The sequence below is a fragment of the Aethalodelphis obliquidens genome, unplaced genomic scaffold, assembly GCF_003676395.1.
Source record: "Aethalodelphis obliquidens isolate GAN/ISIS:26980383/991018 unplaced genomic scaffold, ASM367639v1 scaffold34, whole genome shotgun sequence".
Taxonomy (NCBI): domain Eukaryota; kingdom Metazoa; phylum Chordata; class Mammalia; order Artiodactyla; family Delphinidae; genus Aethalodelphis; species Aethalodelphis obliquidens.
The window spans coordinates 4,920,890-4,941,248 of record NW_020837978.1 but is presented as its reverse complement, the minus strand read 5'-3'; the positions used below and the strand labels follow the sequence as shown (position 1 = coordinate 4,941,248).

At 50.2% G+C, this 20,359-nt stretch overlaps 1 protein-coding gene across 13 annotated transcripts in view; it reads right to left on the bottom strand.

Annotated features, from left to right (window-relative positions):
- Positions 1 to 20,359, bottom strand: part of RREB1 (ras responsive element binding protein 1) — a 180,228-nt gene that overhangs the window by 117,471 nt on the left and 42,398 nt on the right. For 4 of the 13 annotated variants that reach the window (XM_027128305.1, XM_027128307.1, XM_027128290.1 and 1 more), the window contains exon 1: positions 20,109 to 20,348. The exons of 3 other annotated variants lie outside the window; for them this stretch is intronic. The gene's annotated coding sequence lies outside the window, so the exon portion shown is untranslated. 6 more of the 13 variants (XM_027128296.1, XM_027128292.1, XM_027128291.1 and 3 more) reach the window with 5 other exon arrangements.

The following is a 20,359-nucleotide window of genomic DNA, read 5'->3' as shown; positions in this document are numbered from 1 at the left end:
AAATTAATTAATTAAATTAATTTAAAAAAAAATCTTGCTAGTCGTGACACCACTTGACCAGGGTAGCTTTAAACTGATTTCACCAACTTTACCAACTTCAAACGCTTCACAGACATCACAGCCAAGAGAGCAATGTTGGATGAATAAAAAAACGCTTTTAAAAAGTTTCGGTGGCCAGCACATTTTTGGCGGGGCTAGTTGGTATGGCAACCCTGCCCCAAAGGAAGGCAAACATAGACAAGAGGCTTGAAACCACCAAGGCAATGCCACTCATCGAATGCTGGCGTGGTGCCAAACACTGGTAAGTATTTATAGTGTTTTATATCATGTCCTCCAATCCCATGACATAGATCTGATTACTCCTGAAATTTTACGTGTGTGAAAAAGGTCTGCTGAGGGCTTCCCTGGTGGCGCAGTGGATGAGAATCCGCCTGCCAAAGCAGGGGACACGGGTTCGAGCCCTGGTCCAGGAAGATCCCACGTGCCGCGGAGCAACTAAGCCCGTGCGCCACAACTACTGAGCCTGCGCTCTAGAGCCCGCGAGCCACAACTACTGAGCCCGCGTGTCACAACTACTGAGCCCGCGTGCCACAACTACTGAAGCCCGCGCACCCTACAGCCTGTGCTCTGCAACAAGAGAAGCCACCGCAGTGAGAAGCCTGCACACCGCAATGAAGAGCAGCCCCCGCTCGCCGCGACTAGAGAAAGCCCGTGCACAGCTACGAAGACCCAACGCAGCCAAAAATAAAATTAAATAAAAATTAAAAAAATAAATAAAGGTCTGCTGCAAAAACAAGAGATCTGAGGTGTGAGGTATTTGTGCCTGTGTGCCAAGTCACCCAACTGCTCTGTTGGAGTTGCCTTCACTAGGATGGGGCAAAATGACCCGCTCACTCCAGTCATTCCTTTATTCAATACTGACTGAGCACCCAGGCTGGGCCAGGCACTGGGCTAGGTGCCTGGGATCCTGCATGAACAGAGGGGAAAAGGAGCAAAAAGCCCTCATGGAGCTTACACTCCGCTAAGAGGAAAACAGATCATAATGCCTAGATCAGACTGGGTGCTTGACAAACGCCCCCATCTTTAGAAATGGGAAAAGCATCAGAAAACAAATCCAAAAGAAGACATCAGCTCTAAGCCAGCCCCAAGCTAGAAAAGTTTTTCTTAATCAACAAATACACCAGCTTGGGCTCAAAGTCCTTATACTGGAGTGGCCTCAGGCAAGTTATTTAAACTCTCTAAACCTCAGCTTCCCCATCTGTAAGATGGAGATAACAACGACCTCAGAAGGTCGATGCAAAGGTGAAATGCCACAAAGCACAGAAAGTGGAGGGCACAGTGCCTCCTGTACCTTAAGGGTACCAGGTATGATTAGGAGCGTCTTCCAAACCTGCAAAATGGGGACAACAACACTTGTTTGCTTGGTGGGCTTGCTGTGAGGACTGTGAAAATAACGCACGGAAAGCATTTACAAAGACCGCGTGTGATGGTACGTATTTGCTTCTTTAAAATGCCAGTGACACCAATGAATGGGGAGGTGGCCACAATGGCATCGCCAGGCTAGAGCTCAAGAGAAAAGAGCTGGGGTGGGAGTGGGGGGCACACCGGGGGGAGAGGTGGTGGTTAGGAGCCTCAGAAGGGCGTTTTGCTTCTAGCACAGGTGCTGAGTATGTCCCAGACCTCCCCTTGCCCCAAATTAGGGCAGGCGAGGGCACCTTTTGGGCTGTGGCAGTTACCACAACGGAAAGCCAAAGACTGGGAAAACTGGATGCGAGGGAAGGGTCGGCAGTCTGGGCTCAGGCCCCACCCTCGGCTGTAACACCTGGACCAGGGCACGTACTCACTCACATCTCAGGACGCACATGCGCCAGGAAAGCCTTTCCACCCTGGTTTCAGTAAAGCCAGGGTTAACGGATAAACCAATATGGCGACATTATGAACGTGATCCAGGATCAGTAAGCCAGGGTTAACGGATAAACCAATATGCCGACATTATGAACGTGATCCAGGATTCCAGTGAACAAGTCCCCAAAAGAGATAAGCCAGAACATAGAGGTCTGAACCCAAAGAAGTCTATAGCTGTAAAGAAAGGAAGTCCCCCTCCTGTGTGTGTACATCACTCAGTGGGCTCTGGGCGACTCAGCGATCTGACTGCTGCTTGGTTCACCCTGTACCAGCTGATGGGGATGCGCCCTCTGCCTCGGGCCAGAAATCAACAGTGAAGGAACCCCAGCAGCCCCGCGAGGTACAACCATGGCCTCGCTGCCCCTCCCGAGGACATTTCCAAAGCCTCATCAGGCCACCTGTCACTTCTCTGCTCAAAACCTTCGGACTCCCTCTCAGGGACGGAGGACAGCTCCAATTCTGCCCCACCCCCATGCCACCCCAGGGAGCCCTGCAATGCCAGCACCTTCCAGTATGCGGTCCTCAACCCCAAACTACACCTCCAAACCCAGCCTGCCCCTTCCCGCTGGGATCGCAGCCTTCCCACGGGTGCACAGCTCGGGGGCCACACCGCACTGCACCCTTTCACGACGTAAACTCCCAAAGGCAAGAACCACCGTGCTCCCCCATGCCTAAACCTAGTATCCTAAACGTAGAGGCACTCAAGCAATGTGTTACGCTCAAATCCGCGCCAACTATTAAAGAATCAAGACGAGTGAAATCAAGCTTCAGAGCTGCTCGGCTGGGAACTCTCCAGGTACCACGGTGTCATGAGGTCCCAGGTAACCAAAGAACGTCCTTCAGACTGTGGATATGGCCTAAAGCTTCCTGGTAGTCTGACACTGGCTGCGTGATCTCAGAAAAAGTGAATTTCTCTAAGCCTCAGTTTCCTGTCTTTAAAAAGAGGAGGTCATACCTATGCCCCATCCATGGGGTAACACATGCAAGCACTCCACACAAGGCTCTGGGCCCGAGTGGCGCTTTCCTTCCCCGGTGAGTCCACCCTGTGCTCTGCAACGAGAGATGCCACCGCAGTGAGAAGCCCGCGCACGGCAACGAAGGAAGGTTCCTTCCTTCACAGACAGAAGGAACCCACTCAGCACTTTGAGACACTCCCCCTCCCCCCTGACTCCCAGCCTGACCCCTCAAAACCCCACCCCAGCTCACAGCATCCCACCTCCTTCCGCACGATTCCAGCTCCAGGGAGAGAACTCGGTAAGAAACAAAACGAAACGAGAGGTTGCCAACAGTTCATAAAATCGTTAACACATAAACATCAGTTTTAGGTGATGAAATTATTAACTTTAAGGTATGTGTTCCGTCCAACCTGCTCACTCTGCAGGGGCCTTCCCACATTTTTCACAGCCCTCTCAGCAAGGTCCCTCAGTCCCTGAGTACAGGCCTTGAAATGTATAAAGTCACACATATTAAAAATGGATCTGTCCTCCCTAGAGGAAAAGGCAGTGTGTCCCTCCACCATAATTAATAAACCACGAGCATCTCTGGGGCCTGCTATCTACCTTCACCACCCGCATCTCTGCGGGCACAGAGCGCCTTTCCTGGCCGACCTCACCCGTAGAAGATGGAATCCCAGCAGAGGACTGGGAACACGGGAGGACAGTCCTCCAGCAGAGGACTGGGAACACGGGAGGACAGATAGAGCATCACCTGGGCGAGGGCAGATGCTACCCAGGTGAGCAGAACAGGCACAAATCCACTCCACTCGAGGCAGCTTCGCCTTTGTGAGCTGATTCTTCTCCCACCCGCGGCTTCCAGAAACCTTCATCCACAGGCTCGTCAAGACTGCACACTAGCTCACCCTCCCAGCCCGCATTCGCTGCCGGCTGACAAACTGAATAAGTAGCTCCCCCGACTCCCAGCATCCTTCCTCAATATTTTCGAGGGTACAGAAATGAGTCTGTCTCTAATTCCCTAGCTGATGAGCTTAAGTAAGTTCCAAGGAGTAAAACACAACCAAGGAAGTTTAAACATTGTTGAACTGAATTCTCTCTGCTGAAAATAAAGGTCCCACCTCTCAATGATCACTGAACACCACTTCAGACGGCAGCCCACATGTCCTGGGCTGAAAAAAATCTCTTGGAAAAAACGGGAAGAAATATTCGGTTCCATATGGCATCAACGTCCAAGTTCATTCTGCTGGACGAGTCTCCTCTATGGCCTGATTTTTCTAAAGGTTTAGCAGCGTTCTCTCCGGGGCAGAGCTGCTCACACCACGGCCTGGCTTCAAAGCACTTCCTGGCTCACAACTGCCTCCACAACTGGCCATCTACACTGCCAGAGACACATCTCAACACTCCTTCCACCCCAACTCTGCACAGCACCCCAACCGTACTCTCTTGGTCTCACCCCACTGCTTACCCATCCTGTCCCCAAAGAAGCCTCGTGGTATCATCCCCCAGGGCCTGTACTTATACTGCTCTTCACCTAGAAATTCATTTTCCCTTTCCTACACGCTTCTCCACGTGGCCAGCCCTTCACATCTGAGAACATCATCACTACCTCTTTTCCCGACGGCTTCCCACTGCCAGGTCCTCCGTGTGTCCTGGTGTCTCTGCCGGTTGTGACGCACTGGTGAGTGTCAGGGCTGGACCACGTCTTACGCATCCTTGCCTCCCTGAAGCCTAGTGCCTGGGGGAGGTATCGAGAAGCATTCCAATGCAGGAAAGCTGATGGGATTCCAGTCACGAGAAAGAAAAAGCCCGGGATGCTGGTCTCCAACCCAGACGTCTTTCACTCCTCTTCTGCTGGAGCCATCAAACTGCCACGAGCAAAATAACAACGGTACTAATAACGGTGGTAGGAGCTGGTAGCACACAAGGCTGAAATTTTCTATTTGTAACTAAATTTCAAAACAATCCTCCTCCACAGACCCACCGGAAACAGGAAACAGACCATCAGGCGCTCGGCGCAATTCAAGACCTGCTGGTTCCACAACTTGCTCGGGGGCTCCCACAAAAGGGTAGGAAGGGTGCACAACTGGACACCCTCACCCCAGAAACGTTCCACGGGAGACAGGGCATCCTCCGTCACTGTCCTCCAGTCCATGTAGCTCCTACTGCTTAAAAAGCAAAGCAAACAAACAAAACACCTCCTAGAGACTATCTCCCCTGAATATGGACAAATTCAAACATTAGGTTAGTAATTAGATCAATTCAATTGTTGCCCCTACATCCCTGGTAACACAGACCACTGGGCCTCTCAGATGGCTGATCCTGACCCCCAGTACTAACTCTGAGGCAAAATCTTGATGTTATATATTAAATAAAATGATAATAGCCTATTATAACAGCAAACAAGTGACCTGTTTTCCAGGCATTGGCCCTCCAGAAACCCAAGGCAACCCTCACCCCCAGATGCTCAGAGCTCTCAGCGTCCTGGCTTTTCCCAAAGTGGCCAACACACCATCCTTACTTTGAAACGGAGCTCAAGCACTTTTGGTGAGGTTAACAGTGGGTGTCTGCAAGAAAGAAGTTAAGGGGCAGGCGTGCGCCCCACCACCCACCACACAGAAGACGAGCAGAAGCCTCTCATGGGAACTTAGGGAAAACTGTCCCCCAGCGGGATGTTCAGGGCCTCTCCCGACTCTCTGCAGGGTCTCCCGGCCCCGGGTGCTCTGGGGCAGCCACTCCCGCTGGCTGATTTGTCAGCCAACCGCACCTCCCCTCCCACTTGATCTTCCACAGAATTGACGGTCTAACTCGCTTTGTCAAACACCAGATAGAAGGACCTGTTTCACGGGTTAAGTTTTAATCTACTTCCAGAAGCCAGCGGCCCCGTCGCACACGTGTCCCTGTCTTTCCCCTTGCTGTGTACCGCAGGGCTCTGCACACAGCAGGTCTTCAGGGGATATTTATTTGGTGACTATGTCACGTCATTGTGAAAGGAAGTTGAGCAGGGGCCACCAGCACAGGCTCTGGGGTCGGGCTGCACTGCGTGATGCCTACTAGCTGGCTGCCTCGCTGGGTCTCAGTTTCCTCCTCTGAATAACGGGGATAATCACTGTACCTACATCACAGGGGCAAAGAGCTGTTGTGAGGAATGAATGAGATGACCCACGTCAAGAATTCAGGACAAGGGCTTCCCTGGTGGTGCAGTGGTTGGGAGTTCACCTGCCGATGCAGGCGACATGGGTTCGAGCCCTGGTCCGGGAAGATCCCACATGCCGCGGAGCGGCTGAGCCCGTGCGTCAGAACTACTGAGCCCGCGATCTAGAGCCTGTGCCCTGCAACAAGAGAAGCCACGGCAATGAGAAGCCCGCATGCAGCAACAAACACCCAACGCAACCAAAAATAAAAAATAAATAAATCAAATAAATTTATTTTAAAAAAAAAGAATTCAGGACAAGGACATAACTGGTATGCGCTCGATAACCTTAGTTCACATTACTGCTTCCTCCACCACTCTTGTGCTGACAGTTCTTCCTGATGAAAAGCCTAACAACCTTAAGAGGGTGAAACGGGGCAATAACTTGAGTTTTTTTTTTTTTTTTTCGGTACGCGGGCCTCTCACTGTTGTGGCCTCTCCCGTTGCGGAGCACAGGCTCCGGACGCGCAGGCTCAGCGGCCATGGCTCACGGGCCCAGGCGCTCCGCGGCATGTGGGATCTTCCCGGACCGGGGCACGAACCCGCGTCCCCTGCATCGGCAGGCGGACTCCCAACCACTGCGCCACCAGGGAAGCCCCCTAACTTGAGATTTTTGACTTAAGAGTCATATATGGATGAAGTCTAACACGGGCAGAAAAGAAACTGAAAAGACAACATCTGGTTTATCTGCTATAAAGCGAATACAGGTGGGCTTTGACTAGGGGTGCTTTTCATCAAGGGCAGTCCGTAATTCAAAGGTCTGCTGACCGGATTTAATTGCACTCTCGGTAGAGTCGTTTATCATATGAATAACCAGGTCATGGTTTCTGTTGTTTGCGGCTGGATTTCTGTATCTTCCCTTTTCTGCAGATACAGGTGGCAGCAGGAGCAACCTGACTTCCCAGAGACAAGCCGACCAAAGGAGCCCTCCCCGAATTCCATCTGCCATAGAGATAAAACAGTGAAATAAAGCTGCCAGGCCATTTTGGCTGCGTTCTCAAAGTGTAATCATTGGACCATCCCCGAGCCCTTCAAGAACCAACACCAGGGATTGAATACACAACCGTTGAAAGAAAAAAATTACCCGACAGATAGCGGGAGTTGTCACCACTATCTAGCAGTTAGGGGTGGGTTATCTGAAAGTGAGCTTATATAATATACACCTTTGTCACCACAAACTGGCTACTGAACATACTACCCACACCAATTCTGGACACTCACTACAAGGCCATCCCTAGTAAGCTATTTTTGCAACAAACGTATTAGATCTCCAAGTCCACGCTTCTGCTTGGGTCACGGTGAGGTGAGGGACTGCGTTGTATGCATTGTACCTGAAGGTTTAAATTTTCCAAAAAGATGCGTAAACCCAGTTTCTCGAGTTCCCTTCCCGCCATGCCCTCACCAAGCTGTTTCAGCTAGAAAGAAGCCGAGGGGCAAGGTCCCTGTTGAGCGTTTTTCCCCTCATCAGCTCATCTTATCAAACGTAGGGCTGGAATAAAGCGTGCCATCTGTTACAAATGGGATGTGAGGCTGAGGTGATGTGGGAACATCCGTGCTTTTTCAACAAAAGATGTTAAATCATACTCTCCCCAAGGTGGGCAGCGCTCTCTGGGGGCCAGTGGTCAGGTTGCCCGAGTCAGGACTGATCCCATATAAAAAGAGAAGCGGAATTCCCTGGTGGCGCAGTGGTTGGGAGTCCGCCTGCCGATGCAGGGGACGCGGGTTCGTGCCCCGGTCCGGGAACATCCCACATGCCGCGGAGCGGCTGGGCCTGTGAGCCATGGCCGCTGAGCCTGCGCGTCCGGAGCCTGTGCTCCGCAACGGGAGAGGCCACGACAGTGAGAGGCCCGCGTACCGCAAAAAAAAAAAAAAAAAAAAAAAGAGAAGCGTCTGGGGAGCAGGCTGGGGCTCACCTGAAGTTTTGATGAGTCATTTGTATGACGTCAGAAAAAGCTTTACCTAAATCCGGGAGCACTGCTAATGCTTTCTTGCAAGACGATTTAAGGAAGGTGTCCCAGCTCACGAGGACAAGCGAGGCAGGACCTCTCCAACCCCCTCCATGAAGCAGGAATTCCAGTACAGGAGGAAGTAAGGAGGGTGGCACTCCCCAATGGACTCTCTGGGGATCAGATTGCACAAGGCAGCCGGCCTGCGCTCCAGCTCCAAGTTTTTACCAACTCAGCGGAAAACACGCCACTTTCTAGCTCATTCCACAAAGATTTTGTTTGCCTTGAGAAAAAAAAAGTTAATTAACGCAGTAAAAACCCAAGGACTGCCTTGGGGCAATGGGGAGCAGGTCGGCCATCACCAGAGATGTTCAACCACAGGCTGGACCGTGGCTCGGTGGAGACCATCCCCGTGGAAGGATGAAATCTCTCCCTTTGGCACCCAAAGGAGATACACAGCACATTTTGTTTACTGAAGGAACTTTGTTTTCACACAGATTACTGGTCAAGCAAAACACTGTTGTCGTTGTAAGACATTCAGAGCATCAGCGAACACTGAGAAACTAAGAAATAAGTTGGAAAATCAGGTCAGGAGAGGAGTTCTGACCCTCTTAAGCAGAAGGCGGGGGCAATTCTGAGAGTCCTACCTCGGTTCTTACCCCGGAGCCTCTGCCCCTGAGCCCCAGGCTCACAAGTCAAAGAGATAAAGCATCACTAAAACAAACAGAAACTTAAATACGCTTAAGGTTTTAGTTGTATGCCTCATCTGAAAACCATTCAGAAGCTCCGGCCATCGGCCATCCAGGAGAACTCTTCCATGTTCCTTTTGGCCTCAGGAAATTTAAAGGAGAGAAAGAAAGAAAGAAAGAAAGAAAGAAAGGAGGGGCGGGGAGGGGAGAAGGAAGCCTTAAGTAAGAACCTAATTTCTGTTTCTCACTTTTATAGAAGTCCTTTGCATGCATTATCCATGCCAGGAATAGTATGTTTTGACCAATGAAAGCGGTACAAGTAGAGAAAATGCTGATAAAATTCACAAACATAACTTCTTCGAAGGGCAGGGAACGTACCTGGTTCACAAACCTTGCTTTATCCCGTGATCTGATCTCAGAGAAAGGCACCGCCAGCCACCAGCCACGGAAGCCTGAGACCTGGAAATCATCGGGCCCATCCTCCATCCCAACCCCCAGCCAGCCTCAAATCCTTCCTCTGGCCTCCATCTCTGTCAAACCCACCCAGGCTCCCCACCTCCACTGCCACCCACCCTGAGCCACCACTGCTTTTCAAAAGTTGTGCAAAACCAACCTTCTCAACGATCTTGCAAACAGAAGGTAAACAGTCACTTCCTTCTACTCTAGTTTATTCTCCACCCTGGGCAGGAGTGATCTTTAAAAACGCAAATCTCATCATGCCAGTCCTTGGCCTAACACCCTGCAAGGCTTCCCAGAGTTCTCGAGGGAAAACTCCAAATACCTGTGAGCTACAAGGAGCCCATCCACCTTGCCATGCGTGTCACCCGCCTGGGTCTCTTCTTCCTCCACACTGATCTTCTCCAACCTCAGGGCCACAGCTGCTTGCGCTCCAACTCTCCTTCTCTTCATGTTGTAGCTCAGGGGCCACTCTGGGGGGATGCCCCCTCCCCCAGCATCCTCCTCCCCTCCCCCACAGTGCATGTCACATGCTCTTGTCATACTTAACACCCAGCAAAGATGGAAACGACTTAGTGGTCCTGTGTCTCTTTCCATGTCTGGGAAGCTAGCAACTGTCTCTCTTTCTCATACTAGTACCCTTGGTGTTTATCACTGCCATCCCATCGTTGAAATTCAAATTTGTTGAATAAATAAAAATCTATAAATAAAGATCTATAAGTGGTTTAAAAAAAAAAAAAAGAAAACCCCACTATGAGGTTTTCAAATTTGGGGGTGGAAAAGTGCCTGTTTTCCAAAGGGAGACTGAATCTGATACTGAATCCAACTGGATACAGTATTTTAGAAAAAGGGGGTTGTAAAGCTTTACTAAGCTCTCAAACAACGAATGGTTGTCAGAAACATTATTTTCATGATTTAAGAACAAACTTAATTTAGAGACGTGCAAGTTGAGCCTCCTTGAAATTATACTTGGTTTAAATTTTTAAGTAGGACAATTTGATCCAATAAAAGTTTAACTTACCAAGTCGTGAAAACCTGTTTGAGATGCTTACTAACCAATTTTACATAACTGTCCCTCAAAACAATTAAAAGCCCTAAAGTGGAGGAGAAAAGTGGTTTTTTTAAAAAAATCGGTTTTCCACATCAGAGAGGAACATATACAAGCCTCCTTCGAAATAAGGTGAAGTTGGAATTATTATATTTGAATGTATCTGCCAAATCTGAGCCTAAACTCTAGTTATCAGGTAAGCACGTCAAGGAATATTTAAAGGTAGCAATAATGTACTTTTTTTTTTTTGCGGTATGCGGGCCTCTCACTGTTGTGGCCTCTCCCGTTCCAGAGCACAGGCTCCGGACGCGCAGGCTCAGCGGCCATGGCTCACGGGCCCAGCCGCTCCGCGGCACGTGGGATCTTCCCGGACCGGGGCACGAACCCGTGTCCCCTGCATCGGCAGGCGTACTCTCAACCACTGCGCCACCAGGGAAGCCCACAATAATGTACTTTTAATCAACTAGGATTTTACCTCGTATAAAGGATACCAAGACCTTCCAATTTAAAAAGAAAAAAAATGGTAATTCCTTATTCGAAAAGGAAACCTATCCACATAGTTACAAACACAAAGGTATAAACGGATCCATAAGCGAAACGCCTCTCTCTCACCCCATCCTTATGGTATCTCCCCTATTTCCGAAGACACAGGTACCTCTTTTAGAAGAAAGTTAAGAAAAGATTTTGCGATGATTTTGTGTATTCAGGGTTTTTTTGGGTTTTTTTTAACTATGAAGTCTCAGCATAAAGGAACCTCCCCTAAAACAGTGAAAATGATTCTTTCTGTAAATACGATCTATATACTCAACTTCCACCATGTACAAACACATACTGCGCACGCACACACAAATAAAGCAAGATCTGTACCCTGTAGGTTTCTGGTTTGCACTTTATTTTAAATCCAAGGAGTTACAGAAAAAAAAGAAAAGTTAAATTATACACGGACCAACACTCCTATTAACTCACACCACTAATGAAACAAAAATCTAACTAAGCAGAGAAAGTGGGCCCACACACTGGAGTTCAGAAATGATTCTGGTCTTTGATCTGTGTGCCCATCTCTCCTATTTAATATAAACTTCAAACCAAGAGCCATGAAAAGTGGTTATAATTAGTAAGGGCCCCAGTGTGACAGCTTTTAGTGCAATCAGGCATTAACAACTTTTTTTTCTCCTCTTTAATTCTGAGTAAATTAAGCTGAGCAAACTTTTATTTTAAAATTTCTGTAATTCAAAATGCTTTCCCACCAGTGTGCACTTAGCACCCAATTTCTGCAGGATGGGTCTGTTGGAAAACGATAGTTTACTTCTGTTTCCTTCTCTTAATTTGTACTGATACTTAGGACTTAGCTTCCAAATTATATGTGCCCTTCTCCAAAAATAACCTGCGCCTCTTCAGAAAAACTCTGGGTTTTTTATATTCGAAAATGGATCCAACAATAATTATTGAATGAGCATCAACTACACAACCCTTGAGCTAGGTACAAAAGATGGAAAAATATGATTTGAAGTTGCTGCCTATTCTCCAGGTGGGGAAAACATGCCAACGGGTAAATTACAACAGACAGACCCGCCCAGATGGGGTAAGGGTTATTCTGGATGGAGGACCTGATTCTCCCTGCAAGAGGCGGTATTTGAGATGGGTCTTGAAAGAAGAGTTGAGGAATGTTGTGTGCAAGGAGAAGGGGATGGGGACAAAACAGAACGAACACTCCACGGAAAAGCAGAAGCAGGACGAACTCCTCCAGTGTGGCAGTGGCCTGCAGGGAGAGTGAGAAGGGCTAAAACTAGGAAGACAGTCTGGGAGCTGCCGGTGGAGGTCCTCGTGTGCCAAGTTGAGGAGTTTGGATTTCTTCCTGCGGACAACAGGGGGCCATGAGATGTTTTTCAGCAGCAAGCAAACCCCATGTGCAGCTATAGTGTTCAAGCCGAGTGGAGGGCAGACTGGAGGAGGGAGACAAAGGGGGCAGGAAATTGACTTGGGAGGCGCTTGTGACATGAGGAGGGCCTAGGTCAGGACAGTGGGGCAGGCAACACCAGAGTCAGACTGGACCAGGGTTTCGAGGAGGGTCTGGTGACTGCTGGCAGCTGAGAGAAAGACCAGAGTCAGGGACTGGCCTGGGAGGCTGGGTGGATGGTGAGTTTCAGCTCACCTTCTAGAAGTGGGGGAGAGACTTTTCTTCCTGCAACTTCCCTCCAACACACCTGCAGGGGATCCCCAGCCTGGCAAAAGTTGTAAATGGAGAGGGGGAGCAGGGACCACCCGGTTTACAGGTTGGAGGAGAGGGCGGCAAAGCCCCAGAAGCACAGCTCTTACTATAACCAGGCGTGGGCTGGCGAAGCCAGCTTCCAAGCAGGTCACTGACATCATCAGCCCGGAGGGACATGAACGGGACCCTGACAGTCTGTCCTCGGGTTAGGATGCAAAGAAAGCTGCCTGTAAGCGTTAAACATTTCTCTTAGGTAAGTGGGAGCCCAGACCGTTCTGGAATCATCCCCCTCTCTTCCTGCCTTTTCTTCTTGCTCCCCTCCTGCCTGTAAGATGGGGGGTGGGGTGGACCAGGACAAGGGTCAGGCAAGTGGCACCTGTGGCTAAAAGATGGCTCCTGCCACTGTCCTAGACATGTCTGGCCCGAGGAAATGCAGTTTAATGTTTGTATACCACATTTTACTTTTCTTTCAGTCAACCACCTTTCCGTGTATCTGAGGTCCGCAAGTCCCCAAAACATAAAATCACCACCATCTCTTCCCTTGATCCCTCCCCAACCTTCCCTGGTAAAGCAGCAGCCTGCCAGCCACCTGCTCAAGGGGAGATACACGGACAGAAGACCGGGCTCCCACCACTGCCCTATAAAAAGGGTGGAGAGGGCTTCCCTGGTGGCGCTGTGGTTAAGAATCCACCAGGCAATGCAGGGGACACGGGTTCGAGCCCTGGGCCAGGAAGATCCCACATGCTGCAGAGCAACGAAGCCCGTGCGCCACAACTACTGAGCCTGCGCTCTACAGCCCACGAGCCGCAACTACTGAGCCCACACACCTAGAGCCCGTGCTCCACAACAAGAGATGCCACCGCAGTGAGAAGCCTGTGCTCCGCAACGAAGAGTAGTGCGGCAACAAAGACCCAACGCAGCCAAATAATTAATTAATTAAAAAAAAAAAAGGTAGAGATTTATGTAAGAATTTTGCAAAAACTTAAGAAAACAAAATAAGGGAGACTCCAAGGGCAAAAAACATTAACTGTCAAGCAAGTAAGGGCTAATTCAAACACTGAGCAAAAAAATGGGGGGGGTATGGGGGTACCCTCCACATAACTTCAAACACGAGAGAGAAGTGGCAGATGGCAGCGCCGGAGCTAGTTACCTAAATAAGTGAAGAAGCACCACCTACCAGAGCAGCTCCCCAGCGCCAACGTATCTGGTTTGTTTTAGAAGCAGACGAGTTCTGGAACTTTTATTTACTACAGGGTTTTTAAATCTATGTAACGCCACTTAAATGTTTTCCCCAACCCCCAATCTTCTGTGAAACCTTGAACTTGCCAACCACAGCACCTTACAGGCCTGTAAGGAGAGCTTACTCGCTCTACGAAATTCCAGATCCCCAAATATGCCACGTGCAGTACAGTGAGAACGCCAGGCTGCCTGCACACGTGACACAGGCCTTGACTCCTGTACCTTTAAAGCAGGCTTTCTTACCCTCCACCTACTGACATTTGGGACTGGATAATCCTTTAGCTGTGGGGCCTTCAGGTGCATTGTGGGATGGGCAGCAGCACTCCTGGCCTCGACCCACTAAAGGCCAGTCGCACCCCTCCCCCCCCCCCAGCAAGGCAATCAAAACTGTCTCCAGACTTTGCCAGATGCCCCCGGGGGCGGGGAACCACCAAGCTGAGAACTACTGCTTTAAAGGGGGCATCCAAAGCTTACCACCTGCCTTTCCCTTAAAATCCATCCCTAAGCGAACTCCTTGAAGAAGAACTTGCTAGCCTGTTTGTCTCTAGGTGCTCGAAGCAAACATAAACTCTGCCTGAGTACTGCAGTTGTGCACAATTCTGGAAAGGAAATCCAGAGTGGATACCCACAAAGCTTCCTGAGCTTAAAATACACCACTTTCTTCCATATATAGATTTTGACTTTCTGGAACATTTATTTTATCCTTACAATGATCCCACGAGGTAGAAAACCTACTGAAAAGAATGCCTATAATCACGTTCATCAAGAGAAGTGCTGGCAAAGGCTAAAAAGTTTCTTTTCCAATTGCCTTACATCTTCAAATTCAACCACAGCATTATTGTGAAAGGATCTGGTCTCATTTAAAAAGCACACACACAGATAAACAGGCCCTGTATATTTAATGCTCTGTCTTCGGAGGCCAAGCTGACTTGGAAAAGCAGGTGTTGTTTGGACTGAGGCTGGGGCTGGGTGTTCTGGGTCCTGGGCCTGATTTATTACTAGCCATCGGGTGGAAGTTGGCACAGCTGGAAAATGGGTTAATACACCCACCCAGCCCTCACCATGCTGCTCTGAGGATCAAATTCGAATCTTTGTTCAAGGCCTTCACAAAAGCAGGGTGCAGTTAACTTTGTCCAGAGTCTGCCCTAACGAAAAATGAAATTTCACAAGTAGTGAAACCACTAAAAGCCTCCAACATTCTTAAAGCCATCTTACCCCGCAGTCTCTGAAAGAGGGGGTAGAGAGATGAGATACCAAGCTAGCCAGGGGAAAAACAAATAGAGCCATTTAAAAGCTTTATCTAATTACCCCCACTGAGACTTTTTCTCTGCAGTCTGGCTGGCTGACAAAGAATGTGGTGGGGCTTTTGACTGGGCTTTCTCCACCCTATCGGGACCACCCGCCCTCCCCGAGTCTGAAAGGCCCGCAGGAGTAGCCCGTACCCAGACGCTGGGACTTTACAGAGGCTTTCAAGTTCTATTAGCACGGCTTGAATCACACTGAACAAACAGTCTCCACCCTCTCCCACTTCTTTTGTCTAAAGCACCTATTCACTGGCAGCCACCTTTATTGATGGGCAGACTGGCTCACCTGTGCCCGAAGTACCATCAGAAACAAGATGCACCAGTAGCTGGAAGGGAGAGCTCCCTGCGCCCTCCTCCCAGGCTCCCCACCCCCACCACCCCCATCTCCACCAACCAAGGCCAGCTACACTCGGACAGGGACACCCAGGGAAGGTGACGAGGGAAACAGAGACCAGCACAGTGGTGACCCTGTCCCAGAGGACAACTAACAGAAAAGGAAAACGTCTGTCACCCTCGCGCCCCATCTTCCTCACTCTCCCACCTCGGTCATCATGAAAACAATGCAGATGGTTTTCCTCTCTGTATTCTGCCTTCCATGGGAGCAGGGGAAATTAAAAATAAGTGATGCATTTCAGAAAGCACATCGTATGCCTGCCTCTGCGTTTCAGATGGTACACCTTTTACCTCTGATTTATGGGGAGGCCCCCAAGGGCGTGGAAATCACAGGCTGACCCCTGCTTTTTGAAGACAGCCATAGCTATTTCTACTCCAAAACCACTTTCTAAGTCTAAAAGAGAGAAAACTCACTTACCCTGCCTCCTCCCCCCACACCCCAAAAAAACCCATCTAATTTCTTAATTATATTTGGCTATAAAAAACATTACTCAACTTGGCCTGTTCAGTAGGTCAGATGTACACAAGTAATCTTGAGGAAGGGAAACTTGTGAGTTACAGTGAGCTTGCCTTTCAACCAAGAGAGGATGGTTACTAACCATGGCTTCGGTTAGATTGCAACCCTTTGATCTCACTGAAAACCCCCAAGAGCCTGAAAGTGTTGCTTTGGAACACTTGGTTCCAAAGATACTCTACACCTAATGTAATGATTTTCAAACAGGTATTAGGAAGTGTTCTGAAATGAACTGAGACGGGGAGGTGGAGTGAAAAGGAGGAGCCCTATAAAATTAATCTAATCTCAGTAAAGGGGGAAGACCATTGTCCTGTGACCAAGAGACTATATTGCCTTCGTTCTATCGATACTCTATTGCATTTCTATCTTTTGAATACAAACCCGTTTAATAAAGAGCAAAAGAAGACATCACTTCATGGATTAGGTAAGTTTTCCAAAACGAACTAAACAATCTGTTATTAATCAATGAAATAAGGTGATGTTACACACCATTTCCTTGGGAGGATTTAACCCGAACACACAGGTAGCAGGGAAGAAGTCCACCCAGACAAGCTGCCATCTGACACCAGAGTTGGTCAGAGAGCATGAACTTCAATTAAAAGACACTTACAAAAGAGAGATGATTTAAATGTGATAACAAAAACAAAACAAACTTAACATCCTACTTTCCTAGGTCAAAGGACATGGAGAATTCAGAAATTAATTAAATCTAGTTAAATAATGTAAAACAGAGAAGGACTCCCCTTCAAAAATGCTTTGGTTAATTTTAGCATCCTTCTGTTTCGCTGCTAAGCAACCCTTATCCTATGACCTTTTAAGCACCACCTACTTTTCAAAAGGATAATGAATAGAAACATCAAAAGGATTCACTTCTGACTACTTCTAGTGAGCACGTTTAATCAATTTCTGTAGGAGGAAAAATTTATATTAATTATGCCATATAAAACCCTAGACTGGTAGAATTTCTTCTTAGTTTCATTAACCAGGAAATTTCCTTCACTGAAGATAATAAATGATGTTAACAACTGAGCATAACACAGCGAGCAAAAACTTCCAAACTGATCTTAGCAAGTGGACCAGCACAGCAGTTCAAAATTGAGTAAAAATGCAAGCCACGTAATGGCAACTACGTAGGGCCCGGCATACAGCAGGGAACCAACCAATCAATAACTGTTGACGGCATGCCGGCTAAACTAGGTAGGTTTATTTTCCTCCTCCTAAAATAAAAGACCCTTCCATCAAAAGGTCATTTGTTAGATGATGCAGATAGTTAGGAATGGATGCCCCACCTGTGCCAGCTGAGTCAGACCCATCTTCCCCATCACACAACAAACACTTGTCTGCCATAAGGGCTGAGGCTCTGAATTTCTGATGAGAAAAAAAGTGGTATCTAGAAAAACGCAGAGAATGATATGCCATAGAACGGTACACATCAGCAGCATTTCTTAGGAGTATCACATAACCAGCAAATCCTCTTTAAAAACAAAACATCCTAAAATGCAACCTGTTTAGCAGTATTTTTAAGAGTTATAAAACAGTGCAAGTTCATTAACAACCTAAAATGGACCACAAGGTAAACAAATAACCAAATCAAAGGACTCTCCCTTTCTTTTGTAAAAGTGGGGGGGAGTGGGAAGGAAGGTGTTTTTTCACACATTTAAAACTTGATAAAAGCCATTCAAATGTTTAATTCATCAGTGTAACCAAAGCTCAAAACACATCAAAGCAAGCTCCATCAGCGGTACCCAGAAGCTCCCTCCAAAGGGTAGTGGCTCACCTTTACATAAATTGCTTGAAGAATAATTTGAACCCATTCCTTCAAAAGTTCTGTGTGACTCTTGAAGGAAGAACTAAACGTTTAAAAAAAGAAAGCGAGAGAAAAAAAGAAGTTTCAGCCAGGACTTCAGCCTCTAACTTAAGACTTCCGGGTTACATTATGCCTTAGACCCATACCTGCCTACTCAAAAAGGCACCAGACCTAGAGGATGCTTTTAAGGGCCATGGGAAGAAGAAGAAGAAAACAAAAACAAAAACAAAAACCCCAAAACAAAACAAAAACCATTCTTTTCTTTGCAGTTCCCTTTTCTCCACTTTCCACATCAATTAAATTTATTTCAGAAAACACTCACGCGCATGCACACACCACTGCCTATCTAAAAGAAAACGACCTCAAAAATATGGGATGCACGTGAACTCAGCCTTTGCACAAATCACCTCAAGCCTCCTCTTCGAGACAGAAATACCTCGCTATTTCCAGCATCCCTATCCAACGGGCAAACTTTATTTCCACTGGCTTTTAAACCTAAACGCTAAAACAAGCACGGGGTGAATTTTTCTTCTGGTGAAAACCATCGGACAGGTTTTTCAGCATATCCCAAAGTGATATTTTTTTATTCACCTTCCTATCTCTCTCCACCACCACCATCCCCAAAAAAGAAGCCGAAAAAACTCCAAAGTGCCCCGAATGTGTCCTGCTGCTGGCTCTGAAGCCGTGTAGAATTTCGTAATGGAATGTGAACTGCTCGTCCGGATCTGGGCTCACGTTCTATCTTCTAACCAGTAAGGAGCGAGGGAGGGCAAATCTGCTGAGCAAGGAGAAATACTTTCCTGCTCTTTTATAACCCATCGCGGATGCACCGCGGACGCTGGACGCGAGCTGCACGCGGCGCCTGTCAACCCGCCCGCCGGTCCCCGCGCCCCTCCTCTGCCCGCCCCCCCCACCCCGCCGGAAAAGAAAAGTGACCCCACCGAGAAGTGGGCTCGGCCGCCGCGCCCCTCACTCACGCGCCTCCCGGGCCCCGCGGGCGGCGGGGAGCGAGTCCCCACATCCTCGACGCGACCCTCGGCCCCGTCCAGAAAACACGCCGCTTCCAGGGAGGGGGCTGGCGACTGGAAGGACCTCCCCTGCTCCTTAGCAACCAACCATTAAGGTCGCAGTTTCCTAAGAGACCGCGAGCGGGGAGGGGGCGCGGGGGACCGGGCCGAGGCGGGGGGCTGGGGGCTCACTGGGTCTTCAGCCCCTCGACGCCGGCCCCCCCACCCCAGCCCCTGCTCGGCTCTGCGGGCCGGGACGGGAGGAGACAGAGAAGACCCACAACTCGCAAAAAAATTGGTCCAGCGGGCAGCGGACAAAAGTTTCCGAGCGCGCTCCACAGCTGGGCGGCGAAGCGGGCCCCGGCGGCCAGCCCCGCCTCGGATGCTCCCGGCCTCCTTCCTGTGCTCGTGACGGCGCCGGGCGCCGAGGTTCCCCCCCCCCGCCCCCGCGATGCAGGCTCCGCTCCACACCGATGGCTCCCACGAAAACACGTACACCGCCAACGGAAGGGCAAGGGAACAATACGCGCGGACGCGACCCCCCCTGCCCAGTCACCCGGGGGCGGTGGTCGGCGTGACCACCAGCCACGAGCCGAGAACGGCGAGGGCGCTGGGCTGCCCGCGGCCCCCTCCCGGCCGGCGCCGTCCGCCCGGGAGGATCAAAGTCCGCAGAGCAGGGCGCGGCGGATGCTCCCACCGCGCGGCCCCGGCGGGCACCCCCAAGCCAGCACCCCAGGCGGGCACCCCGAGCGGGCACCCCCGGATACCTTGCGGCGGCGGGCGGGCGCCGTCATCTCCGCGCTCCTCGGCCCGAGAGGGACTCGAAAGTATGTAGGAGAAAAGTTTCCCCTCCCACGTGGGGGGGAGGATGTCGGGGGAGAGAGGGCGGAAGATGGAGAGCAGCGCTGGTAAGATGTTTCTGGCCGGCGGTGCGCGCACCATCCGAGTCCCGGCGGTGCTGGTTAAAAATAAATTCCGCGGCGGGTGCGGCGGCGCGGGTCGGGCCGGATTCCTGCGCTCGGACGGCTAATATGGATGCGCATCAGGTCCTGGCGGCGGGGCGCTGCAGCGGCCGCGGCGGCTCGCGCTGGGAGCTGGTTGGCAGAGCCGGCAGCTCGGGAAGGGGAAAAGGAGCGGAGGAAGGGGAGGAGGAGGAGGAGGGGGAGGGGGAGGGGGGGAAGAGAGGAGGAGCGGCCCGGCGCGCAGCCGGAGGGGAGAGGGCTGCCCAGCTCATCCCAGGCCGGCCCCACCGCCCCGAGCGCACGTAGCGCGGCGTGGGGCGCTCGGGTCCTCGGCTCCGGGAAACGCTGAGTTTCAAAAGTACAACGCGCTCTGCAGACTTCACCCTCCCCATCCCCAAAAGTTCTTTAAAAGGTCGCTCCCGCTCAGCCCCAGACATCTCGCTGCCACCCAAGGACCGCGAGCCGGAACCTCGGGCGCGTACTTACGGCCGGGCAGGGCGCTTGGCTCCCAGGCATGATGCAGTGGGGACCGGTGGGCTTCGGGGAGAGAACGAGGAGAGATGCAAACTTGTTCCGGAAAAGGAATCAAAATGGCGTTTCTGGATGTGCAAAGTTCATCAACTCCGCAGTCACTTCCCCTCCTCCTCTTCTCCCACAGGGAGGGAGGTGGGCGAGGAGCAGGCGACCCCGGCGCCCCAGCCGTCGTCCCGGCCCCCGCCTCGGCCCCCCGCCCCGCT